Consider the following 20,619-nt stretch of genomic DNA (forward strand, 5'->3'; position numbering starts at 1 on the left):
CTGGCAAGTCATTCCAGGCATTTCTAACCCTCTGTGTAAAAATCTTACCCCTGATGTCTCCCCTAAACTTCCCTCCCTTAATTTTGTACATATGCCTTCTGGTGTTTGCTATTGGTGCCCTGGGAAACAGGTACTGACTATCTACCCTATCTATGCCTCTCATAATCTTGTAGACCTCTATCAAGTCCCCTCTCATTCTTCTAAACTCCAAAGAGAAAAGTCCCAGCTCTGCTAACCTTGCTTCATATAACGTGTTCTCCAAACCAAGCAACATCCTGGTAAATCTCCTCTGCACCCTCTCCATAGCATCCACATTCTTCCTATAATGAGGTGACCAGAATTGAACACAATACTCTAAGTGTGGTCTCACCAGAGATTTGTAGAGTTGCAACATGATCTCTATACTCTTGAACTCAATCTCCCTGCTGATGAAGCCTAGTATCCCATAGGCCTTCTTAACTACCCTATCAAACTGTGCAGCGACCTTAAGGGATGTATGGACTTGAACCCCACGGTCCCTTTGTTCATCCACACTCTCAAGTAACTGACCATTAATCCTGTACTCAGTCTTCTGGTTTGTTCTTCCAAAATGCATCACCTCACACTTGTCTGGATTGAACTCCATCTGTCATTTTTCTGCCCAACTCTGCAGCCTGTCTATATCCTCTTGTAACCTTCGACAACCTACAGCTCCATCCTCAACTCCTCCAATCTTCGTGTCATCTGCAAACTTATTCACTCATCCTTCCGCCTCCACATCCAGGTCTGTGGTGAACTATGTGCCTGTCTGGACACGCCCCCTGCTGACTGCTCCTGTGGCTCCTCCCACAGGCCCCTGTATAAAGGCGATCTGAGGCCTGACGCTCGGCCTCAGTCTCCAGGACATAGTATGATGGACACTCACTCCTGGTTCCTTCTTCCAGTCAATAAAAGCCGATATCTCGCCTTACGTCTCAGTGTGAGTTATTGATGGTGCATCAAGGTCATTTATAAAAATCACAAATAGCAGGGGTCCCAGGACAGATCCCTGCAGCACTCCACTAGTCACTGACCTCCAGGCAGAATACTTTCCTTCCACAACTACCCTCTGCTTTCTTTCTTTAAGCCAATTTTTTATCCAAACAGCCAAGGTTACACTTATCCCATGCCTCATGACTTTCTGGATGAGTCTCTCATGAGGGACCTTGTCAAATACTTTGCTAAAGTCCATGTAGACCACATCCACTGCCCTACCCTCATCAATTTTTTTTGTTACCTCTTCAAAAAACTCAATCAGGCTCGTGAGGCACGATCTTCCCTTCACAAAGCCATGTTGACTATCCATCAGTGGACTGTACTTCTCCAAATGCACGTAGATCCTATCCTTAAGAATCCTTTCCAGTAGTTTGCATATCACCGATGTAAGACTCACCGGTTTTTAGTTCCCAGGTTTCTCCCTATTACCTTTTTTAAACAAGGGAACTACATTTGCCATTCTTCAGTCCTCTGGCACTTCCCCTGCAGCCAAAGAGGATTCAAAGATCATAGCTAATGCTCCTGCGATCTCTGATCTCAATTCCCGCAACAACCTGGGGTGTATCATATCCGGCCCTGGGAATTTATCAATCTCAATGTTTTTCAGAAGATCCAGCACTTCTCTTAATCTCCACATTGTCCAGCACACAGGCCCGTTCTACTTCGACCTCATTCTGATCAAGATCCTTTTCACTGAAGCAAAGTATTCATTTAGGACCTCCCCAATCTCCTCCGCTTCCAGGCGCATGTTGCCCTCTTTATCCTTTAGCGGTCCCACCTTCATTCTCGTCATCCTCCTATTCTTCACATACACATAAAATGCCTTGGGGTTCTCCTTAATCCTACATGCCAAGGCCTTCTCATGTCCCCTTTGAGCTCTCCTAAGTCCTTTCTTTAGCTCCTTCCTGGCTACCCTATATTTCTCATAAGCCCCTGATACTTCCTGCTTCTTATATCTAACATATGCTTCTTTTTTCCTCTTGACAAGTCACCTCACAGGTTTCGTCAGCCACAGTTCCCTTTTCCTACCATTTTTTACTTACCTCAGTGGGACAAACCTATCCTGAACCCAGCTCAAGTGGTCCCTAAACTTCTCCCACATTACTTCTCTGCTTTCCCCTTTTGTGTGTGTTGGTTGGATTGCCAGCATCTGCAGGTTTTCTCTTGTTTGTAAAAGAATCTGCACCGGCTGCAATTTGCCTGTCGCCACTTTAGTTCTACCAACAGATGCAATCTCACTGTCTCTCCCTTCAGCCTTCAATCACCTGGACAATGTAATATTTATGGCAGGCTGCTGCTTATTGACTGCAACATTCAACACAATCATACCCCCAGTCCTAATTGAAAAGCTCCAAAACATGGGCCTCTGTACCTTCCTTGGAAATTGGATCCTTGACATCCTCACCAGGAGATCACAGGCTGTGGGGATCAGAAATAACATCTCCTCCTTGCTGCCAATCAAAACAAGTGCTCCTCAATGATGTGTGCTTACTCCACAGCTGTACTCCCTCTAAATTTGTTGGTGACATATCTATTGTTGGCAGAATTTCAGATGGTGATGAGGAGATATACAGGAGCAACAAAGGTCAGCTGGTTGAGTAGTGATGCAGCAACAATCTTGCATTCAATATCAGTAAGACCAGGGAACTGTTTGTGGAATTCAGGAAGGGTAGGTCAAGGGAGCACTCACCAGTCCTCATTAAGGAATCAGAAGTGAAAAGAGTGAGCATTTTCAAGTTCCTGGGTGTCAACATCTCTGAGTATCTATCCTGGACCAAACATATTGATGCAAAGAAGGCACAACAGTGGCTATATTTCATTAGGAGTTTGAGGAGATTTAATATGTCACTAAAGAAACCCACAATTTTTTTTTATAAATGTATCATGGAAAGCTTTCTAACTGGTTGCATCACCATCTGGTATAGCGGGACCAATTGCACGTTATCAGAAGAAACTGCAGAATGTAGTAAACTCAGCCAGTTCCATCATGGGCACTAGCCTCCGCAGCAGCCAGGCCACCTTCAAAAGACGATGCCTCAAAAAGACGGCATCCATCATTAGGGACCCCCATCACCCAGGACGTGCCCTTTTCTCATTGCTACCATCAGGGAGGAGGTGAAAGAGCCTTAAGCCACACATTCAACATCTCAGGAACAGCTTCTTCCCATTCACCATCAGATTTTTGAATGAGCAATAAACCCATGAACACTTCCTCAGCATTTTTCTCCTTCTCTTTTTGCATTATTTATTTAATTTATTATTCAATATATACTTTTTGTAATTCATAATTTTTATGACCATGTATTGCATTGTACTGTTGCTCCCACACAAACTGCAAATTTCATGACATATGCCAGTGACACTAAACCTGATTCTGAAAATAGTCCTTGAATTTATTTACTTCAAGAGAGCTGCCATTGGTATGTTTCTCTCAGAGAACAGTAATTGCACCAAGCAACCAAGCATTAGTAGGTTATTGTTCTTACCCATGCCTTGTAGTGCACGAGCCAGCAACCTTGCTGTTTGTTTTGCATATTTGTCTGTTTTCTATGAGCCCACGTTGCTAGCTCAATGCTCAACCCAGCACGGATGGAAAGCACACAGGGATTCAAACCCAGGACTACTCACCTCGAAGTCCGGTGCAGATGCCACAGAGCCACTGACCGACACTTAGTAGGATTATAACCCTTTGCAAGGTGCAAGGTGGTTTAGAATGGATCCACATCTCTTGATGGGCACAATACATCAGGCAACAACAAAAAGGCTTAAAGTGTTGCTGCAGGAAGATTCCAATAGCTATTCTCCTAAGAAGGAATATCAGATACATTATGTTCCAAGGAATCACTGGCATTCCTCTAGGATAGCACCTCAAGCAGTTCTAAACTGATATAGACTACTGGAATGCTGTGACACCCTGAAAGAATTTCTGAATGCGATTATCCACAACCAGATAGGGAGCATACTGAGCTTGTATAAGAAGAGTAAGTTTCTCCTCTAGCAGTTTGAGCTCCTACCTCAGTACAGACCATGGACCATTCCTGCTCATGCTACAGTTGATGCTGAGGTACTCGACATTAGATGATTCATCAAGAATGGGTCTACAACTATGCTAATGAAGCTGTCCACCACCACCATTCTGAAAATACTTTGCTCCTAGTTCGATGCCAAATCCTGTGCAAGGTTAGTACAACTTGATGTTTCGTGCCAACTTGCCAGCAATCCAGACAGTGCCAATGGCATTGCATTGTACAAACCTCCCAACTTCTCTAAAGGGTGCGCCGGCAATGTTTTCATCATTGTACTTTGCTAGGGCAGCTTCTCCTGGGCTTTGTTCATGATAGCTACCTACTCCCACTAAGTGTTTTTTTTTTCATTAGATGTTCCAAAGCACCCACTCACATAGAAGTAATACATTCTCCTTCTGTCTAGCAACAGAACTCCAGCATAGCATTAGAGAACTTGACATCCTTCAAGATCTGCCACCTATGCCTGAGTTCCAGAATATCCACTGCTGTTGCTATACACCCACAATACTGTAGATCTCTCAGTGAAGAGTAACGGACTGGCTTTATGTACTACTAGCCACCTATAATAATGGTTCACTCTGAAGGTGTGCAGCAAATGAACAATATGTTCAGAATCTTGATGAAAGGTCTCGGCCCAAAACATCAACTGTTCACTCTTTTCCAGGGATGCAGTGTTAATTTTTTAGGTGCCAGAGCTGACAAAATGCTTGCCATTTCCTATATCCTCTATATATATATGTCACACCCTATTTGTGTACCTGCTCATTTGATATACTGGGCAACTTCCTTGCCCCATTCATGTTAATTCAAGTTATGGGCAGGTACACAAATTGGGTATGACATATATATATTTATGAATAGGGCTTCTTATAATGTCAAGCACTAAACCAAGATGAAAGAAATATATGAATTCCAGAGCTCTACAGAAATATAGTGATAGTTAAGACATTAACAAGATTAAAGCCTATCACTACATTTCAATGTATAAATTGTACAATAAAACATAATTTAATAATATGATGAAATGTTACACAGTTGCACTCACTAATTATCATAAAATATAATTATCAAGCAAGTAAAGAAAAAGACGGTAACCATGTATTTTACCAATTTAAAAGTAATTACCTACTTACCAAATGCCACCAATGAGAAGTTTCACAATAATTTCCATAAAGGGTCAGGCACAGTATGTGTTCGGGGGTCTGAAGCAACTCTTGTCTTGGTGTTATCTGCTGATCTGTGGTACCGCAGCCATGATGTGACATATGGCTCATAATCACATAATCTCCGAAGGCATTTATTACAGAGGAAGAAGAAAGTTTAAACCTCTTACAGAGAGATGATATTGCAGCTTCTCCATAATTAGGCGGTATTTCAGCAGGCCAATTATCTTTATCAAGGACACACATTTCATTTAGCAGGGATTTATACATACTTTGAGGTTTAGAAGTTTGAGAACCTTTCTTTTCTTTACTTTTTAAATCCTTTTAATAATTTTAAACAAACATAAGAAAAGAAAACATCGATTACAAAGAGCTTGAGAGTATATAATTAATAGGCTAGAATACAAGTACAAACAATTAATAATTCACATATAATAGTCTCCCAAACTCATAGCAGGTTGCAAAAATGGAAAAATAAAAAAAAAACAAAAAAACTAACCTAACTGACGTGGGCTATTGTATAATATCAAGTATACACAATAATGTTGATAACTCCGCACCTCTATCCAAATACTTAAAGATGATGAGAAGAACATTTGGGAAAGGTCAGTTTGTTGATAAATGGTCTCCAGGTTTCTTCAAATTTGACCAAGGGGTCAAAAATGACACTTCTAATGTTTTCTAAACTCAAACAAAAAATAGTTTGGGAAAACCACTCAAATGTAGTTGGAATATTAATTTCTTTCCCGTTCAATAGGATAGATGTTCTAGCCATTAATATGACAAATGCAATCATCCGCCAGGCTGAGGGAGACAAACGACTGTTATCCACCATCGGTAGGCCGAAAATTGCGGTTGCAATTTGATATTCAAAACTATTGAAATAATGCCAAAAATATCTTTCCAATAATTTTGCAAACAAGGGCAAGACCAAAACATGTGAGTTAATGAGGCAACTTCAGAGTGACTTCAGTCACAGATTGGATTAACATGAGAATAAAATCAAGCAAGTTTGTGCTTGGACATATGAGCCCTATGGACAACCTTGAATTGTATTAGGGTATGCTTGGTACAAATAGAATAGGAGTTAACTAACTGTAAAATTATCTCCCACTGCTCTGTAAGTAAAAGACAATGAAGTTCTTTTACCCATTCCTTCTTAATTTTATCTGACATTCCTGGTTGTATTTTCATGATCATATTGTAAATGACAGCTACTAAACCCTTCTGACAAGGGTTCAAATCTAGAATTTTTTCTGTAATATCAATTGAGCATAAATTCAGAAAGGACTGTAACATATTATTCAAGAAATTTCTAATTTGTAAGTATCTAAAAAATGGGTTTTAGGCAAATTACATTTATTGGACAACTGTTCAAAGGACATAAACCTATTATCTTAGAATAAATCACGAAAATATGCTATACCTCTTGTTTTCCATAGCACAAAGGCTTGGTCCATAAAAGAGGGCTGAAAAAAAGTTAGATATAATAGGGCTTGATAAGATGAACTTATTTAAGCCAAGGAATTTACAAAATTTAAACCAAATTCGTAATGTATATTTAACTATAGGATTAGTGATTTGTTTATTCAATTTAGGTAAAACAAAGGGAAGTGGAGATCCTAAAATAGAGAACAATGAAAAGTCTTGTACAGATTTATACTCCAAAGTTACCCATTGTGGGCTTTGTAATGTCATCGGTTCCTGTGTCCAAAATATTAAATATTGGATATTAACTGCCAATAGTAAAATCTTAGGTTTGGCAAAGCCAAACCACCTTCCTTCTTAGGCTTCTGTAAATATTTTTTACTTAATCTAGGATTTTTATTCTGCCATACATATGAGGATATTTTGGAATCAATAATATCAAAAAAAGATTTAGGAATAAAGATTGATAGTGCTTGAAATAAATGTAAAAATTTAGGTAGAACTATCATCTTAATAGCGTTGATTTGATGAACCAATGACAAAGGTAGTGGGGACCATCTAGTAACAAGTTGCTTGATTCAGTCAAGTATAGGTAAAAAGTTAACTTTAAATAAATCCTTATGTTTTTTGCTGATTTTGATACCAAAATAAGTAAAGTTATCTGTAACAACTTTAAATAGTAAATGTTTATAAATTGGAACTTGCATGTTTAATGGTGTTACGTACCCCGTAACTGGGTCACTTACCAGCAAAGCTAGAGAGGTCCGTTGAAGTCTGATGGTACTATTTTTAACAGTATTTATTAGTAAAAATACAAAAATAATATCAATGCAAACATACAGATAATATACATCATCAATACTAAATCTAAAAGTGTGGGTATAACAATAATCAATAAGAAATAAGCTCTATTGTTGTCTAGGGGATAATGTATTGTCCGATGAAAATATAAAAGTCACTCAGTTCATTCAGGCTGCAGCCTTTGGTTGGAGAGAAAGACAAATTTTTAGAAACTTGCCAGCTTTTCCTTTTTATGATTTCGATCCTTTGAGAGTCCCCATGGTGTAGCCGGTCCTTTAGCTAAAGCCATCCTTCCGTGGCGAGGCCCCAATCCGAGGCAATGGAAAAGGACACACACGAGCCCCCCACCAGCTGTCGCTATTAAACACTTTCACAGGATTTCTAGCGTTTCTCCTGGTGCGTCTAAAGGGGTTGTTCCCCAGACCCTCTTTTATCCTTACTCACGGGGTCTCAGATGTCAATCAGGTTGGGATGATGCAATCCCTCAACCAGCCCACTTTGGTCATCCCCTGAGGGCTTCAATGAATGGGACAGTACTCAATACACAATTCCGTCTCCAAGAGACAATGGCCGTTATCCGTGGCTTTCTCTTGCAGAGGCCAGGACACATTCCAAAACCTTGAGGATTCTCTCTCATTTCCTGGGTCCCAGAACTGAATTAATAGCGATCATGCGATTCTCACAAAGGAGGGGGCTACTTTGTACCCTTCGGCCCCTCAGAGTGGTGGCACATTCGTAACAATAGGAATAATTCACTCTTATTATAATTCAGTTTATAGCCAGAAAAGCTACTAAACTGAGAAAGCCAGACAGGAATAGATCTCTCAGGGTCAGAGATGTATAATAACAAATCATCAGCATATAGTGACAGCTTATATGTCCCCTCTCCGCGGGTAATTCCAAAAATATCAGGTGAATCACGAATAGCAATGACTGAGGGTTCTAAAGCAATATCAAATAATAGAGGACTTAAAGGACAGCCTTGCCTCGTGCCACAAAACAGCTGAAAAAAGGGAGATCTTTGATTGTTGGTAAGAACTGAAGCCAAAGGCTGATAATATATTAGTTTAATCCATGATATAAATGTCAGGCTAAAATTAAAATTCTGCAATATATTAAATAAATATGGCCATTCAACTCTATCAAACGCTTTTTCAGCATCTAAGGAAATGACACATTCTGGGATTTTAGATGAAGAAGTGTAATCTATATAAATTAATTTTCTAATGTTAAAAGATGAATAACAATTTTTAATAAATCCAGTATGATCCTCAGAAATAATTTGAGGTAAAACATATTCCAGTCTATTGGCCAAAATTTTGGTTAAATCTTAGAATCCATATTCAGCAAAGATATAGGCCGATATGATGCACTTTCAGTAGGGTCTTTATCTTTTTTAAGAAGTAAAGAAATGGAGTATTCATAAAAAGATTGTTGAAGCTTACCTACAGTTAATGCATCCTTAAAAATTTTGCATAACCAAGGAGAGAGTTGAGAAGAAAAAGATTTAAAGAATTCCGCAGTATAACCATCTGGACCAGGGGGCTTTACCTGAATTCATTGAAAAAATAGGCTCTTTTATTTTGGTTTCCGTAATAGGTGCATCTAATGATACACAATCCTCAGCTGTTAGTTTGGGGATATTCAATTTCCTTAAAAGTTCATCCATTATAGAAGAATCATCAGAAAATTCTGACTGACATTGAGAATTATTTGAAAAGCTTTATTTATCTCATTATGATCAATCGTCGAAGTGTCATCTCGTTTATGAATCTTAATAATCTGCCATTTAACCGAAGCAGTTTTCAACTGGTTAGCCAATAATTTACCAGATTTGTCCCCATGTATATAAAACTGAGTCCTAGATTTAATTAACTAATTTTCAGTTGAAGAGGATAACAGCAAACTGTGCTCCATTTGAAGTTCAAATCTCTTTTTATAAAGTTCTTTACTAAGGGTAACAGAGTAAGCCTTATCAATTTCTTTAATTTTATCAACCAACACAAGTATTTCAGTGTTAATTCATTTTCTGACTCCAGCAGAGTATGAAATAATTTGTCCATGGATAAATGCTTTAGAAGTGTCCCATAGTAATCCACTAGAAATCTCTTCTGTAAAGTTTGTTGAAAAGAACAAATCAATTTGTTGTTTAATAAAGTTGAGAAAGTCTGAGTCCTGAAGTAATGTAGAGTTGAACTGCCATGATTTAACACTTGAGCTTGAATCCATTGTCTTAACAGATACCTTCAAAGGTGCATGGTCAGAGATAGTAATAGAGTCATAGTTACAATCAATAACATCTGTAAGTAAATGATGATCAATCAAGAAATAGTCAATTCTTGAATAATTATGATAAACATCAGAGAAATATGAGAATTCTTTATCCTTGGGGTGTAGGAATTGCCAAATTTCAGAGATTCCACAATCAACCATAAAGGAGTAAATGAGAGAGGCCAATTTATTCTGAAGAGCCTGAGTGAACTTAGATCTGTCCATCGAGGGATTTAAACACCAATTAAAATCCCCACCCATTATCAACATATACTCATTTAAATTAGGGAAGGGTATAAATAAACACTTAAAAAATTCAGGACCAGTCAATATTCGAAGCATAAACATTAACTAAAACAACTTTTTAATTAGAAAGTAAACCAGTAGGAGCAAAAATCTACCTTGTGGGTCTGAAATTGCTTCATAATGTATAAAAGAGGTTGAGGAGTCCATAAAAATAGAAACACCTCTTATTTTAGCTTGGGAATACAAATGATACCGTTATTCCTTCCAAAACCTAAAAAAAACGTTGACTATCCTCCTTCCTCACATGGGTGTCTTGTGCAAAGATAATATTTTCATTCATTCTGTGGAATACTTTAATTTTTTTTTTTCGTTTAATCGGATGATTTAAACCATTTGTATTCCAAGAAACAAAGTAAATAATCTTATCCATTTTGCTAATATTTATCATAGTAGATGCACAAGTTTAGCAGAAGATAAACTCATGAATCCGGAAGAGGAGTGCAGGTTCAAAGAGGAACCAGAAGTTATGACACTTCAGCCATTTTGGTAGTTCCAAGTCAGCCCATGAGGGAAAAAGTAAGCAAAATGCAAAAGCAAAAGAAAATCCCCCTCCCACCCACCCATGGAACCCCAAGAAAAAGCCAGAGAGAGGCGAGCAGGCAAACTAACACTAATTTTACCCCCATCTCTCAAGACCACGACTCAAAAAAAAAAGTGAAAAAACAGACACAAACCACCCATATTCAAAAAAAAGTAAAGGGTTAGTATAACAGGGATTAAACTATAAAATTAATATCATTAAAAAAACAAGATTAGGAAAAAAAAGAAGAAAAATATTAAAGTGTTAAAACCTAAAACAGGATAGCGTTATACTAATATTTCAAAAGAAGACCATCAGTCTTGTTCAGACATACCCGAATGGATGTGACATGTCCAGGAACTGAGGTCTCATGGGAAGAAGAAATGACATCTTGGAAAGAGGAAGTTTTAAAAAAACTGAATACTTCAGCATAAAAGATATAAAGTAAAAATGTATATAAACTTAAAAATATTTAATTAGTAGCTTTCAAAACTAAAAGAATAATAGTAAAAAAAACTCGAAGTAAACCAAAAAACAGACTTTTACTTGAACATGTAAAAAATACACTATCAGCCATGCAAAGGTCCAAATCTGTAAGCTAATTATTAGCTTAAAAGAAAAAGCCCAAACAATAAACAGCCATTAAAAACAGATAAGAGAAGTACAATACGTTAATCAACTCATCGTAGAAAGGTGCTGTTCCTGAAGAAATCTCTGGGCATCAGCTGGAAAATTAAACAGCCGACAAGAATCATCGGGAAGAATGGCTCTCAGTTGCGCTGGGAACAACAGCACTTGTTTGTAGCCTTTCCGATAGAATTCTGACATAACCGGTTTAAAAGCCATTCTTTCCCTCAGAACTTCAGGACTGTAGTCTTCCAGAATACGAAACTTGAAATTGTGAAAATTGATCATACCCTTCTGTCGGGCAGCTCGAATCAGGCGATCTTTAATATGAGGATAGTGGAGCCGAAGAATTACTGGCCGTGGTCGCCCACCTGGAGCTGGTTTTAAGCGAGAAATGCGGTGTGCGCGGTCAGTTATTGGAGGGGTATCCAGAACATCTGAGCCGAGAGCCTTTCAAGGATGTTGCCGTGAACATACGGTGCTGCAAATTCTTTATAAGACTAGCAAGAAACTGTTGATAATTAATGGAGACAATTTTCTTGTTGCTTGTTAAAGTAATTTCTCCAAACTTCCCCTTTACAACTGCATCCTGAGCTTCTAGAGTTTTTGTACCAGGTTTGTCTTTCAGTCCATGCAGTGATCTCCTGCTCCTTTGGATCAGTTTATCTGCATAAACAATCGTAGTAGTGTGTTTCTGTAAAAACTCTGACAGTAAACCAAGTTCATGTAATGTGTCATACATTAGAGCTCAGTCCAATAGAAACTGTTCTGAAGAGAGTCTTTTCAACAGAGTTTCATAGGTTTTTCTGTCACTCCCAGATCTGCATTTCACCTTACATTGCTTTTTCAAATTGAAAACACAGTGCTTCATAATTTTGCAACACTGTTGAAACTGTTCGAAACGAGCTAGTGCCCACCTGGTGCCCAGAACACGGCCTATTTTGCAAAATTTATTGTTCTAGTTGAGGGGCACATTCAGACAGTGCCTTTTGATTTAGAGGTGATCTACTGTAAACAGAGTACAATTTGACCATAAATGATTGAAAATGATTTATTCCATGAACTTCTCACAGAAATCACCTACTGCAAGTTCTAATCTGTGATTAAGACAGGGCCAAATTATCACATCCGGGTAATGTTCCTTGAGAATTGTAGCAGCACTAGATTTGACACCAAGCATTACGCTTGCCCCATCACTAGCAAATGCTACAAGGTTCTGTTTCTAGTAAAGTCATCAAACCCATGGTTATTGAGACAGTTCAGTAGATGCTCAGCAATAGTTTCAGCTTTCTGATCAGGCAGTTCAATTAGATCTAAAAGCATAAAATGGGGATCATCTTCCTTATCATTTTCACATTTCAAATAAACTATTAGGGTGGTCATAATGCTCAGGCTTGTTGATTCATCGATGAGAACAGAAAATTTGCCATTTATCTGCTTGATATGCTGGCAAATTTTCTTTTTCATATTAATGGCTATGTGATTAATTATCTGTGTAGCACTAGTGCAGGAATGCAGTCCAATTCCAGTGTTAATACCATTGTTTTGAAGTTCCAATAAGCCAAAGTGATCAGAGTATGGTCTGTCATTCTGAGCTAAATAATATGCAGAACGAAAAATTGAACAAGTTGCCTTTAGATGCGAAGCTTTCATGGTGTCACATAGTTTTCCAAGAGCATCTGCACTAGCTATATTTTCAACGCTTTGAGCAGCAGTGTGAGCTTTTGATAGTTTGTGATCAACAGATTTTTTTCTGAGAGACCTCAAGCGTATACTTCAATCGGCTCCATAATAGGATACTTGGTACATCTGCCATGCCGATTCTCCCGTGATCTTTAAGTTCTTGACGCTGTAGTGCTTTACATAGCTAGCCAGCCATCCCTTACTAGCCTTAAGCTCCTTCCTTTCACTGTCCTCAACCCCCCACAGTAGTGCTCATAGAGGCTAATTGCTTTTCCATGCATAATTTTGCCATCAACAGGGATATGCTTCTGTGACATGTCCTCTAGCCACACAATTAATGCTTCCTCAGTCTTTTCAAGCACTTTATCATGAACCAGAGAGACCATTTTTGCTGTTGTAGGGGTAGCACTAACACTTCCATGAACTTCAGCTTCTTTCCGCTTTATTGAGCGAATGCTCGATTCGTTCTTACCGACCTTACGGCCCACTTCGGCAAGCGGCATGCCACTTTTCAGAAGATCTAAGATTTCTATTTTCTCGGCGAACAATGCTCAAACAATGAGTGCTGGAGAGAGACTGAGGATCTGTGAAATGGCAGGAGGCTACAGCGGGTATGCTGGGACAACAGGTCGAGAGAGGAGGAATTTCACAAATACCTAAATAAAAAGAGTCACAACTCCAGGATTTCACCAAAAATGATTAAATATCCTAATGTTATTAGTGGTATTTTCCCCACCAGCCACCACCCCCTCTCCCCAACCCCCACTTCCGTAAAATTCCCTCTATTTAATATGCGGGCACTAATAAATTCCCCACTTGTTTATTTTGACTTTTTTTTTAACAGAGGTGCCAGAGCAGCACACCGGTGAGCTCCGCCAGCACTGCACCCCTGCTCTTTTCTTTGTCTGGCCTGATGAATTCCTCCAGCATTTGATTTCCAGCAGATTTTCTCTTGTTTGTGAATATGTTTATTAGTCGTATCATGGAGCAAACTCATAAATAAGCATGAAGTTACAAAGCTTTACGCATTGGAAATCATTTGTATGGTTTAGTTGAGCATTTCATCTTTACAGGCACTGTTAAATTTACATATCTGTATTTCTCAATAATTCAATAAAGATATTCATCTCATTAGAGGTGGAGCTGGTGCCAAAAGCCCGATTCTTCACTGTCATTGGTTATAAGACATTAATAGGGAAATTTCTGATGGTTGGCTATAACCAGTGGTTAGCATTCATAGGAAGTAGTGGCTCAAATTAAAGTAATCACAGATAGAATATGTATAAACCATCCTGGCTAAAATTCAAGACAGTAATCTCATCCTACTCTGTTCCTGCAGTTAATTTCAGTGATTAAATGCCATCTGTATCACACCAAAGTAATACATACTAAGTGCTATATTGGTGCTGCTTCCCATGCTGAGGTCGTCAAATTCATCGACTTTGCCTCTAACTTTCACCCAGCCCTCAAATTTACTTGGTCCCTTTCTCTCCCCTTTCTCAATCTCTCAGTCTCCATCTCTGGAGACAGACTGTCCACTGACATCTTCTATAAATCCACTGACTCCCATAACTACCTTGATTATACCTCTTCCCACCCTGCCAAATGTAAAAAAATGCTATTCCCTATTCCCAGTTCCTCCGTCTCCACCTCATCTGCTCCCAGGATGAATCTTTCCATTCCAGGACTTCTCAAGTGTCCTCTTTCTTTAAAAATCGTGGTTTCCCTTCTGCCATCATCAATGATGCCCACACCCGCATCTCCTCCATTTCCCACACTTCGACCCTCACCCCATCCTCCCGTCATCACAACAGGGACCATGTTTCCCTTGTCCTCAGCTTTCACCCCACCAGCCTCTGGATCCAGCATATTATTCTCTGCAACTTCCACCACCTTCAACAGGACCCCACCACTCTTTCTCTCTCTACCACTCTCTGCTTTTCTCAGGGATCATTCCCTCCATGACTGCCTGGTCCACACGTCCCTCCCCACAGATCTCCCACCTGGTACTTACCCCTGCAAGCATAAGTGCTACACCTGTCCCTACACCTCCTCTCTTACCACCATTCAGGGCCCCAAACAGTCCTTCCAGGTGAGGCAACACTTCACTTATGAGTCTGTTGGGATCATCTATTGTATCCGGTGCTCCCAGTGCGGCCTCCTGTACATCGGTGAGACCCGACGCAGATTGGGGGACCGCTTCGTCGAGCACCTCCACTCCGTCTGCCACAACAGACAGGATCTCCCAGTTGCCACCCACTTCAACTCTGTTTCACATTTCCATTGGGATATGTCCATACATGGCCTCCTCTACTGCCATGATGAGGCCAAACTCATGTTGGAGGAGTAACATCTCATATACCATCTGGGTAGTCTCCAGCCCCTTGGTATGAACATCGAATTCTCCTGCTTCTGGTAATTCCCTCCATCTCCATTCCCCTATCACACTTTCACTCTGCCTCCTCTTCTAGCTGCCTATCACCTCTCTCATGATTCTGCCTTCTTCTACTACCCATAGTGCTTTCCCCTTACATTCCTTCTTCACCTCTCCTTCCTTACCCCCCCCCCACTTCTCCCCCCCAACCCTTGATCTTTCCTCTGACTGGTTTTTCACCTACACCTTCCCATCCTCCCCCCACCTTCTTTATACGGCCCCTGCCCCCTCCTTCCTCAGTCCTGACAAAGGGTCTCGGCCCGAAAGGTTGACTGCTCCTTTCAATGGATGTCGTCCAACCTGCTGAGTTCATCCAGCTTGTTTGTACGTGTTCATTTGACCACAGCATCTGCAGTGTACTTTGTGCTTACTAAGTGACTTTGTCTCTAGAATATATTTTTCATTTCTGTTTTGACTCTCAAATTATCTCCTGACCATTCCTAGTCTCCTTTAATTAATTATCTGAGGATCACCTATTGTGTTTCATTCCTTGCCTGCATATTCAAGGTAAAGCAAATCTATATGAAACATAAACACAAGAAATTTTGCAGGTGCTGGAAATCCAAAGCAACTCACACAAAATGCTGGAAGAACTCAGCAGGTAAGGCAGCATCTATGGAAATGAATAAACAGTTGACATTTTGGGCTAAGACCCTTCTTCAGAACTGGAAAGGAAGGGGAAAGACACAAGAATAAAAAGGCTGGAGGAGTGGGGAGAGGATAGCTAGAAGGTGAGAAGGGAAGACTGGTGGATAGGAAAGGTGAAGGTCAGAAATGGAAGGAATCGGATAGGAGAGCAGAGTAGACCATGGGAGAAAGGGAAGGAGGTGGGAACCCAGGGGAGGTGATAGGCAGGTAAGGAAAGGTAAGAGGCCAGAGTGGGGAATAGAGGTGTTACAATACGCACCAAACCACGCCAATTAGACGCTCTAACTCTCCAGAATGTGGATAGCCCTGGCCTAGTATGCTGCACATTGCAAACGAAGGATGGATATTTGCTCAGATTCAGAGGAATACATGGTCTCTGTGAGGAAGGTGTTCCATCATCCAACTGGAGCAAACCAAACTTTGGACCATCTGATGAAGGTGAGTCAAGGCAGATGGTTAGTGGCCAACTACACTATCAAGTTTCGAACTTTGGCCAAAAGAATGGCTGGAACGGAGAACCCTTGACCGCTCTATACTGCCACAGACTCAGAGATGAACTAAAGGATGCCCTCACCTTGGGAGAGTCAGCAGAGGAATTAGAGATTCTGACTCACTAGTCTATTTGCCTCAATATTTGTCTGACTGAGCAAAAGTAGAACTACTTCAAGAGGTCGAAGAGGGCCTGAGCTCGGCCTCAATGCAACACAGTTCCACACACTGATCTTGGACAATAACCAGATAGTCTACACCCCAAGTTTCTGAAAGAGGTGGTTGAAGAGATTGTGGAGGCATCAGTAATGATTTTTCAAGAATCAGTAGTGTCTGGCATGGTTCTGGAGGACTGGAAAATTGCAACTGTCACTCCACTCTTCAAGAAGGGAGAGAGACAGTAGGAAGGAAATTATAGGCCAGTTAATCAGAAGTTACAATAGTGGTTGGGAAGATGTTGGAGTCGATTGTTGTTTCAGGGTACTTGGAAGCACGTAATAAAATAGGCTGAAGTCAGCATAGTTTCCTTAAGGGAAAATCTTGCCTGACAAATCTGTTGGAATCCTTTAAGGAAATTTTTTTATGTTGTATGTCAATGATTTAGATGATGGAATTGATGGTTTTGTGGCCAAGTTTGCAAAGGAAATAAAGATAGCTAAAAGGTCCCAAAGCAGAGAGCTGCAGAAGGACTAGGCAAACAAGGAGAATAGGCTAAAAAGTGGTAGATGGAATATAATGTCAGGACTTGTATGATCATGCACTTTGGTAGAAGAAATAAAAGCATAGACTATTTTCTACATGAAGAGAAAATTCAAAAATCAGAGCTGCAAAGGGACTTGGGAGCCCTCATGCAGGATTCCCTAAAAGGTCTAGAATATAAAAGCAAGGATGTAATGTTGAGGCTTTTAAAGGCTAGGGCAATGCCTCACTTGGAGTACTGTGAGCAGTTTTGGGCTCTTTATCTTAGAAAGGATATGCTGACATTGGAATGAGTTCAAAGTAGGTTCTCAAAAATAATTCCAAGATTAAAAGGCTTGTCATATGAAGAGCATTTGATGGCCCTGGGCCCATACTCACTAGAATTCAAAAGATTGAGTGGGGATCTATTGAAACCTATTGAATGTTGAAAGGTCTCAGCAGGATAGATGTGGAGAGCTTGTTTCTATGGTTAGGGAGTCTAAGACCAGAGGGCATAACCTCTGAATAGAGAGATGTTCATTTAGAGATTAGGAGGAATTTGTTTAGCCAGAGGGTGGTGAATCTGTGGAATTTGTTGCCACAGGCAGCTGTGGAGGCCAAGTCATTGGGTATTTTTAAAGTAAAGATTGATAGATTCTTGATTAGTCAGGGTGTGGCAGTTACTTTAAATCAAGTCAAAATCGCTGTTGTATTAAACCATAGATTGGCAATGTATGACACACTTCCAAAATCACAAAGTTTGAAAGTCAAAATGTCAAAGTTCAATTCTTTATTATGAAACCAACAAAGACGTTGAGAAAAAAAACTAAAGAACTAAATTAGCGGCATAGCGTTCAAATTAATGTAGTATGAAGTTAGCGGTTGAACTAATGTATTTAAGCCTAGTTAGCACTTCAATAATGTCCCAATCAGCATAACTAAGCAGCTGAACTAAATTAGCAGTCAACAAATAAAATGATCATTCTCCACGATTCAGCTCCTAGCCACTCAACTAAACAACTGACTAACCACAAATATGAATACGTAACCATACTCATTTGTTTGTACCACACACACGCCCAACACCAAGTGAGAGATGACCATAATAAACATGCCACAAAACACAATGCAGACGAAAAATTGATACGTGGCTCCTGCAGAGGGGATGAAGGGCTACAGGGAGAAGGCAGGTGATTGGGACTGAGAGGGAAATGGATCAGCCATGATGAAATGGCAGAGCAGACTCTCTGGGCCAAGTGGCTTAATTCTGCTCCCATATGTTATACCCCTATAGTCTTATTACTTGCCATGGTTTATTTTCAAATACCATTAAAATCAATAAGGAACTATTGCTACTCACTTAAGGATAAACTAATAGTGAGCATTGAAACCAGCACTAAAATTATTTTCTGTACATGGTGAAAAAGCTCTGGAACATGGACACGTACAAAAATTAATATCATTTTCACTGTTGGAGTTCACACTCAGTAGAAACATGATAGGAAATGTTTGATTTTTGACAGTCCACTCGTAAAAATGCAGTGGTTATACAAAGTCCAAATGTTTTGAAAAAGAAGTAGATTTTTTAAATCAGTTGAAGCCTTTGTCAGTAATAATTTGTTGGAAGTGTAAAACTAATTTTGTGTGGAAACACAGACCAAAATTTTGACCTTCCAATTGATTGGTTAAACATAATTACTCATCAATTTGCTGATTTTTGAGCACAAGCCAGGCATTCTAAAACTGAATTCATGCAGTTTAACATAGGAACAACAACTTGCAATATGTGCACGTACTGTATGGTTTTCAATCCCCAGAGAAACCAGTGATAGGGAATCAGAAAATCCCCTTTGCCTCAGGTTTAGGTTTGTGGATCTTTACTGATCAATAAGGGATGCTCAACAGCTGTGGAAGGGATTGAATACTATCACCTCCAACACAGTTAAATTAGGTGACATGGGAGATGGCAAGGCTTCGCTTCCAGATGAGCTCAATGCCTTCTCTGCTTGCTTTGAATGTCAGAACATGGAGGAACTATCATGAACATCCACATCTCCTAATGATCTTCTGATCTTAGTATCTGAAGCTGATGTGCAGGCTGCCCTCAGACGAGTGAATCCAAGGAAAGCATTTAGGGTACCTGGCCACGTACTGAAGAGCTGTACTGACCAACTGGCTGGTGCGTTCACTGAGATCTTTAACCATTCATTTCGACAGTCTGAGCTACCACCTGCTTCAAACAGGCTTCAATGATACCAGTGCTCAAGAAGTGTGTGGCAACCTGCCCTAATGAATATCACCCACTTGCACTTACATCCACAGTGATGAAGTGTTTTGATAGGCTGGTGATGAAACATATCAGCTCCTGCTTGAGAGGCAACTTGGACTGCTCCAATTTGCCTACTGAAGCAACAGGTCCACAGTTGATGCTACCTCATTGGCTCTTTACCCAATTCTGAGACATCTGAACAGCAAAGATGTATACATTAGGATGCTCTTAATTGATTACAGCTCGGCACTCAATGCCAAAACTAATCTGCTCAAAACTAATTAATAAGCTCCAAGCCTTGGGCCTCAATACCACCTTGTGCAATTGGATTTTAGATTTTCTCACGGACCCCAGTCAGTTCAGGTTAGCAACATCTCCTCCACAATCTGCACCAGCATAGGTGCACACAAGGCTGTGTGCTTACCCCCCTGCTCTACTTGCTTTACACCTAAGACTGTGTGGATAAGCACAGCTCCAATTCTATATTCAAGTTTGCTGTTGACATCACTGTTGTGGGCTGAATCAAAACGAGTGATGAATCAGTATACAGGAGGGACGCTGTCTCAAAAGCCTCCACATCCTTCCTGTAATGAAGCAACCAGAACTATACACAAGGTAGCTGATAAATTAGATATATATAGAATGAATTTTGAAAACATCTAAAATAAGCTATGCAAAAAGAATAAGTTGTTCAAGATCTTTTATTATCTGTTAAGATAAAATGGCAAATTTAGATCAGCACCTCATGTGTTTAAGCTGATTTATGTAAAATTCATGACACATTGGGACATTACTTCCTGCAGGCCCTCCATGAAGATGCAGACCTCTATCTTATGTATGATGCCTAATTACATGGCTTAAAGGGGTCTTGCAACCAGGCAAGCATAGGAAAACAAATGCAGGAAGGGTGCCTTTAAGTGATTTACTTACACATAATTCCTTCATGTCTTCCTGCACCATCACCACTTGCTGAACCTCATAAAATTCACCCAACCCTTCTTCAGACACTATTCTCCTTATCTAACTGACATAATCACCCAAAGTTTTAGCAACCCAACCCAACCCAACCACTCCCAACTTCCTGTTATCCCTGTCATCAACTAAGCCTTGCCCTAATAACATCAAGTCATCACTTTATTAGCAGAAACATTTGAGATTATGTGTTTTAGAGAGCTTTCATCTTAATTTCAGAGCCATTGTATTTTGACAGATTTTATTAACTTGACCTATTATGTTCAGAGATCCCTTTAAACTGCTTCAGA

Source organism: Hypanus sabinus, chromosome 15 (assembly GCF_030144855.1).
Source record: "Hypanus sabinus isolate sHypSab1 chromosome 15, sHypSab1.hap1, whole genome shotgun sequence".
Classification (NCBI taxonomy): Eukaryota; Metazoa; Chordata; class Chondrichthyes; order Myliobatiformes; family Dasyatidae; genus Hypanus; species Hypanus sabinus.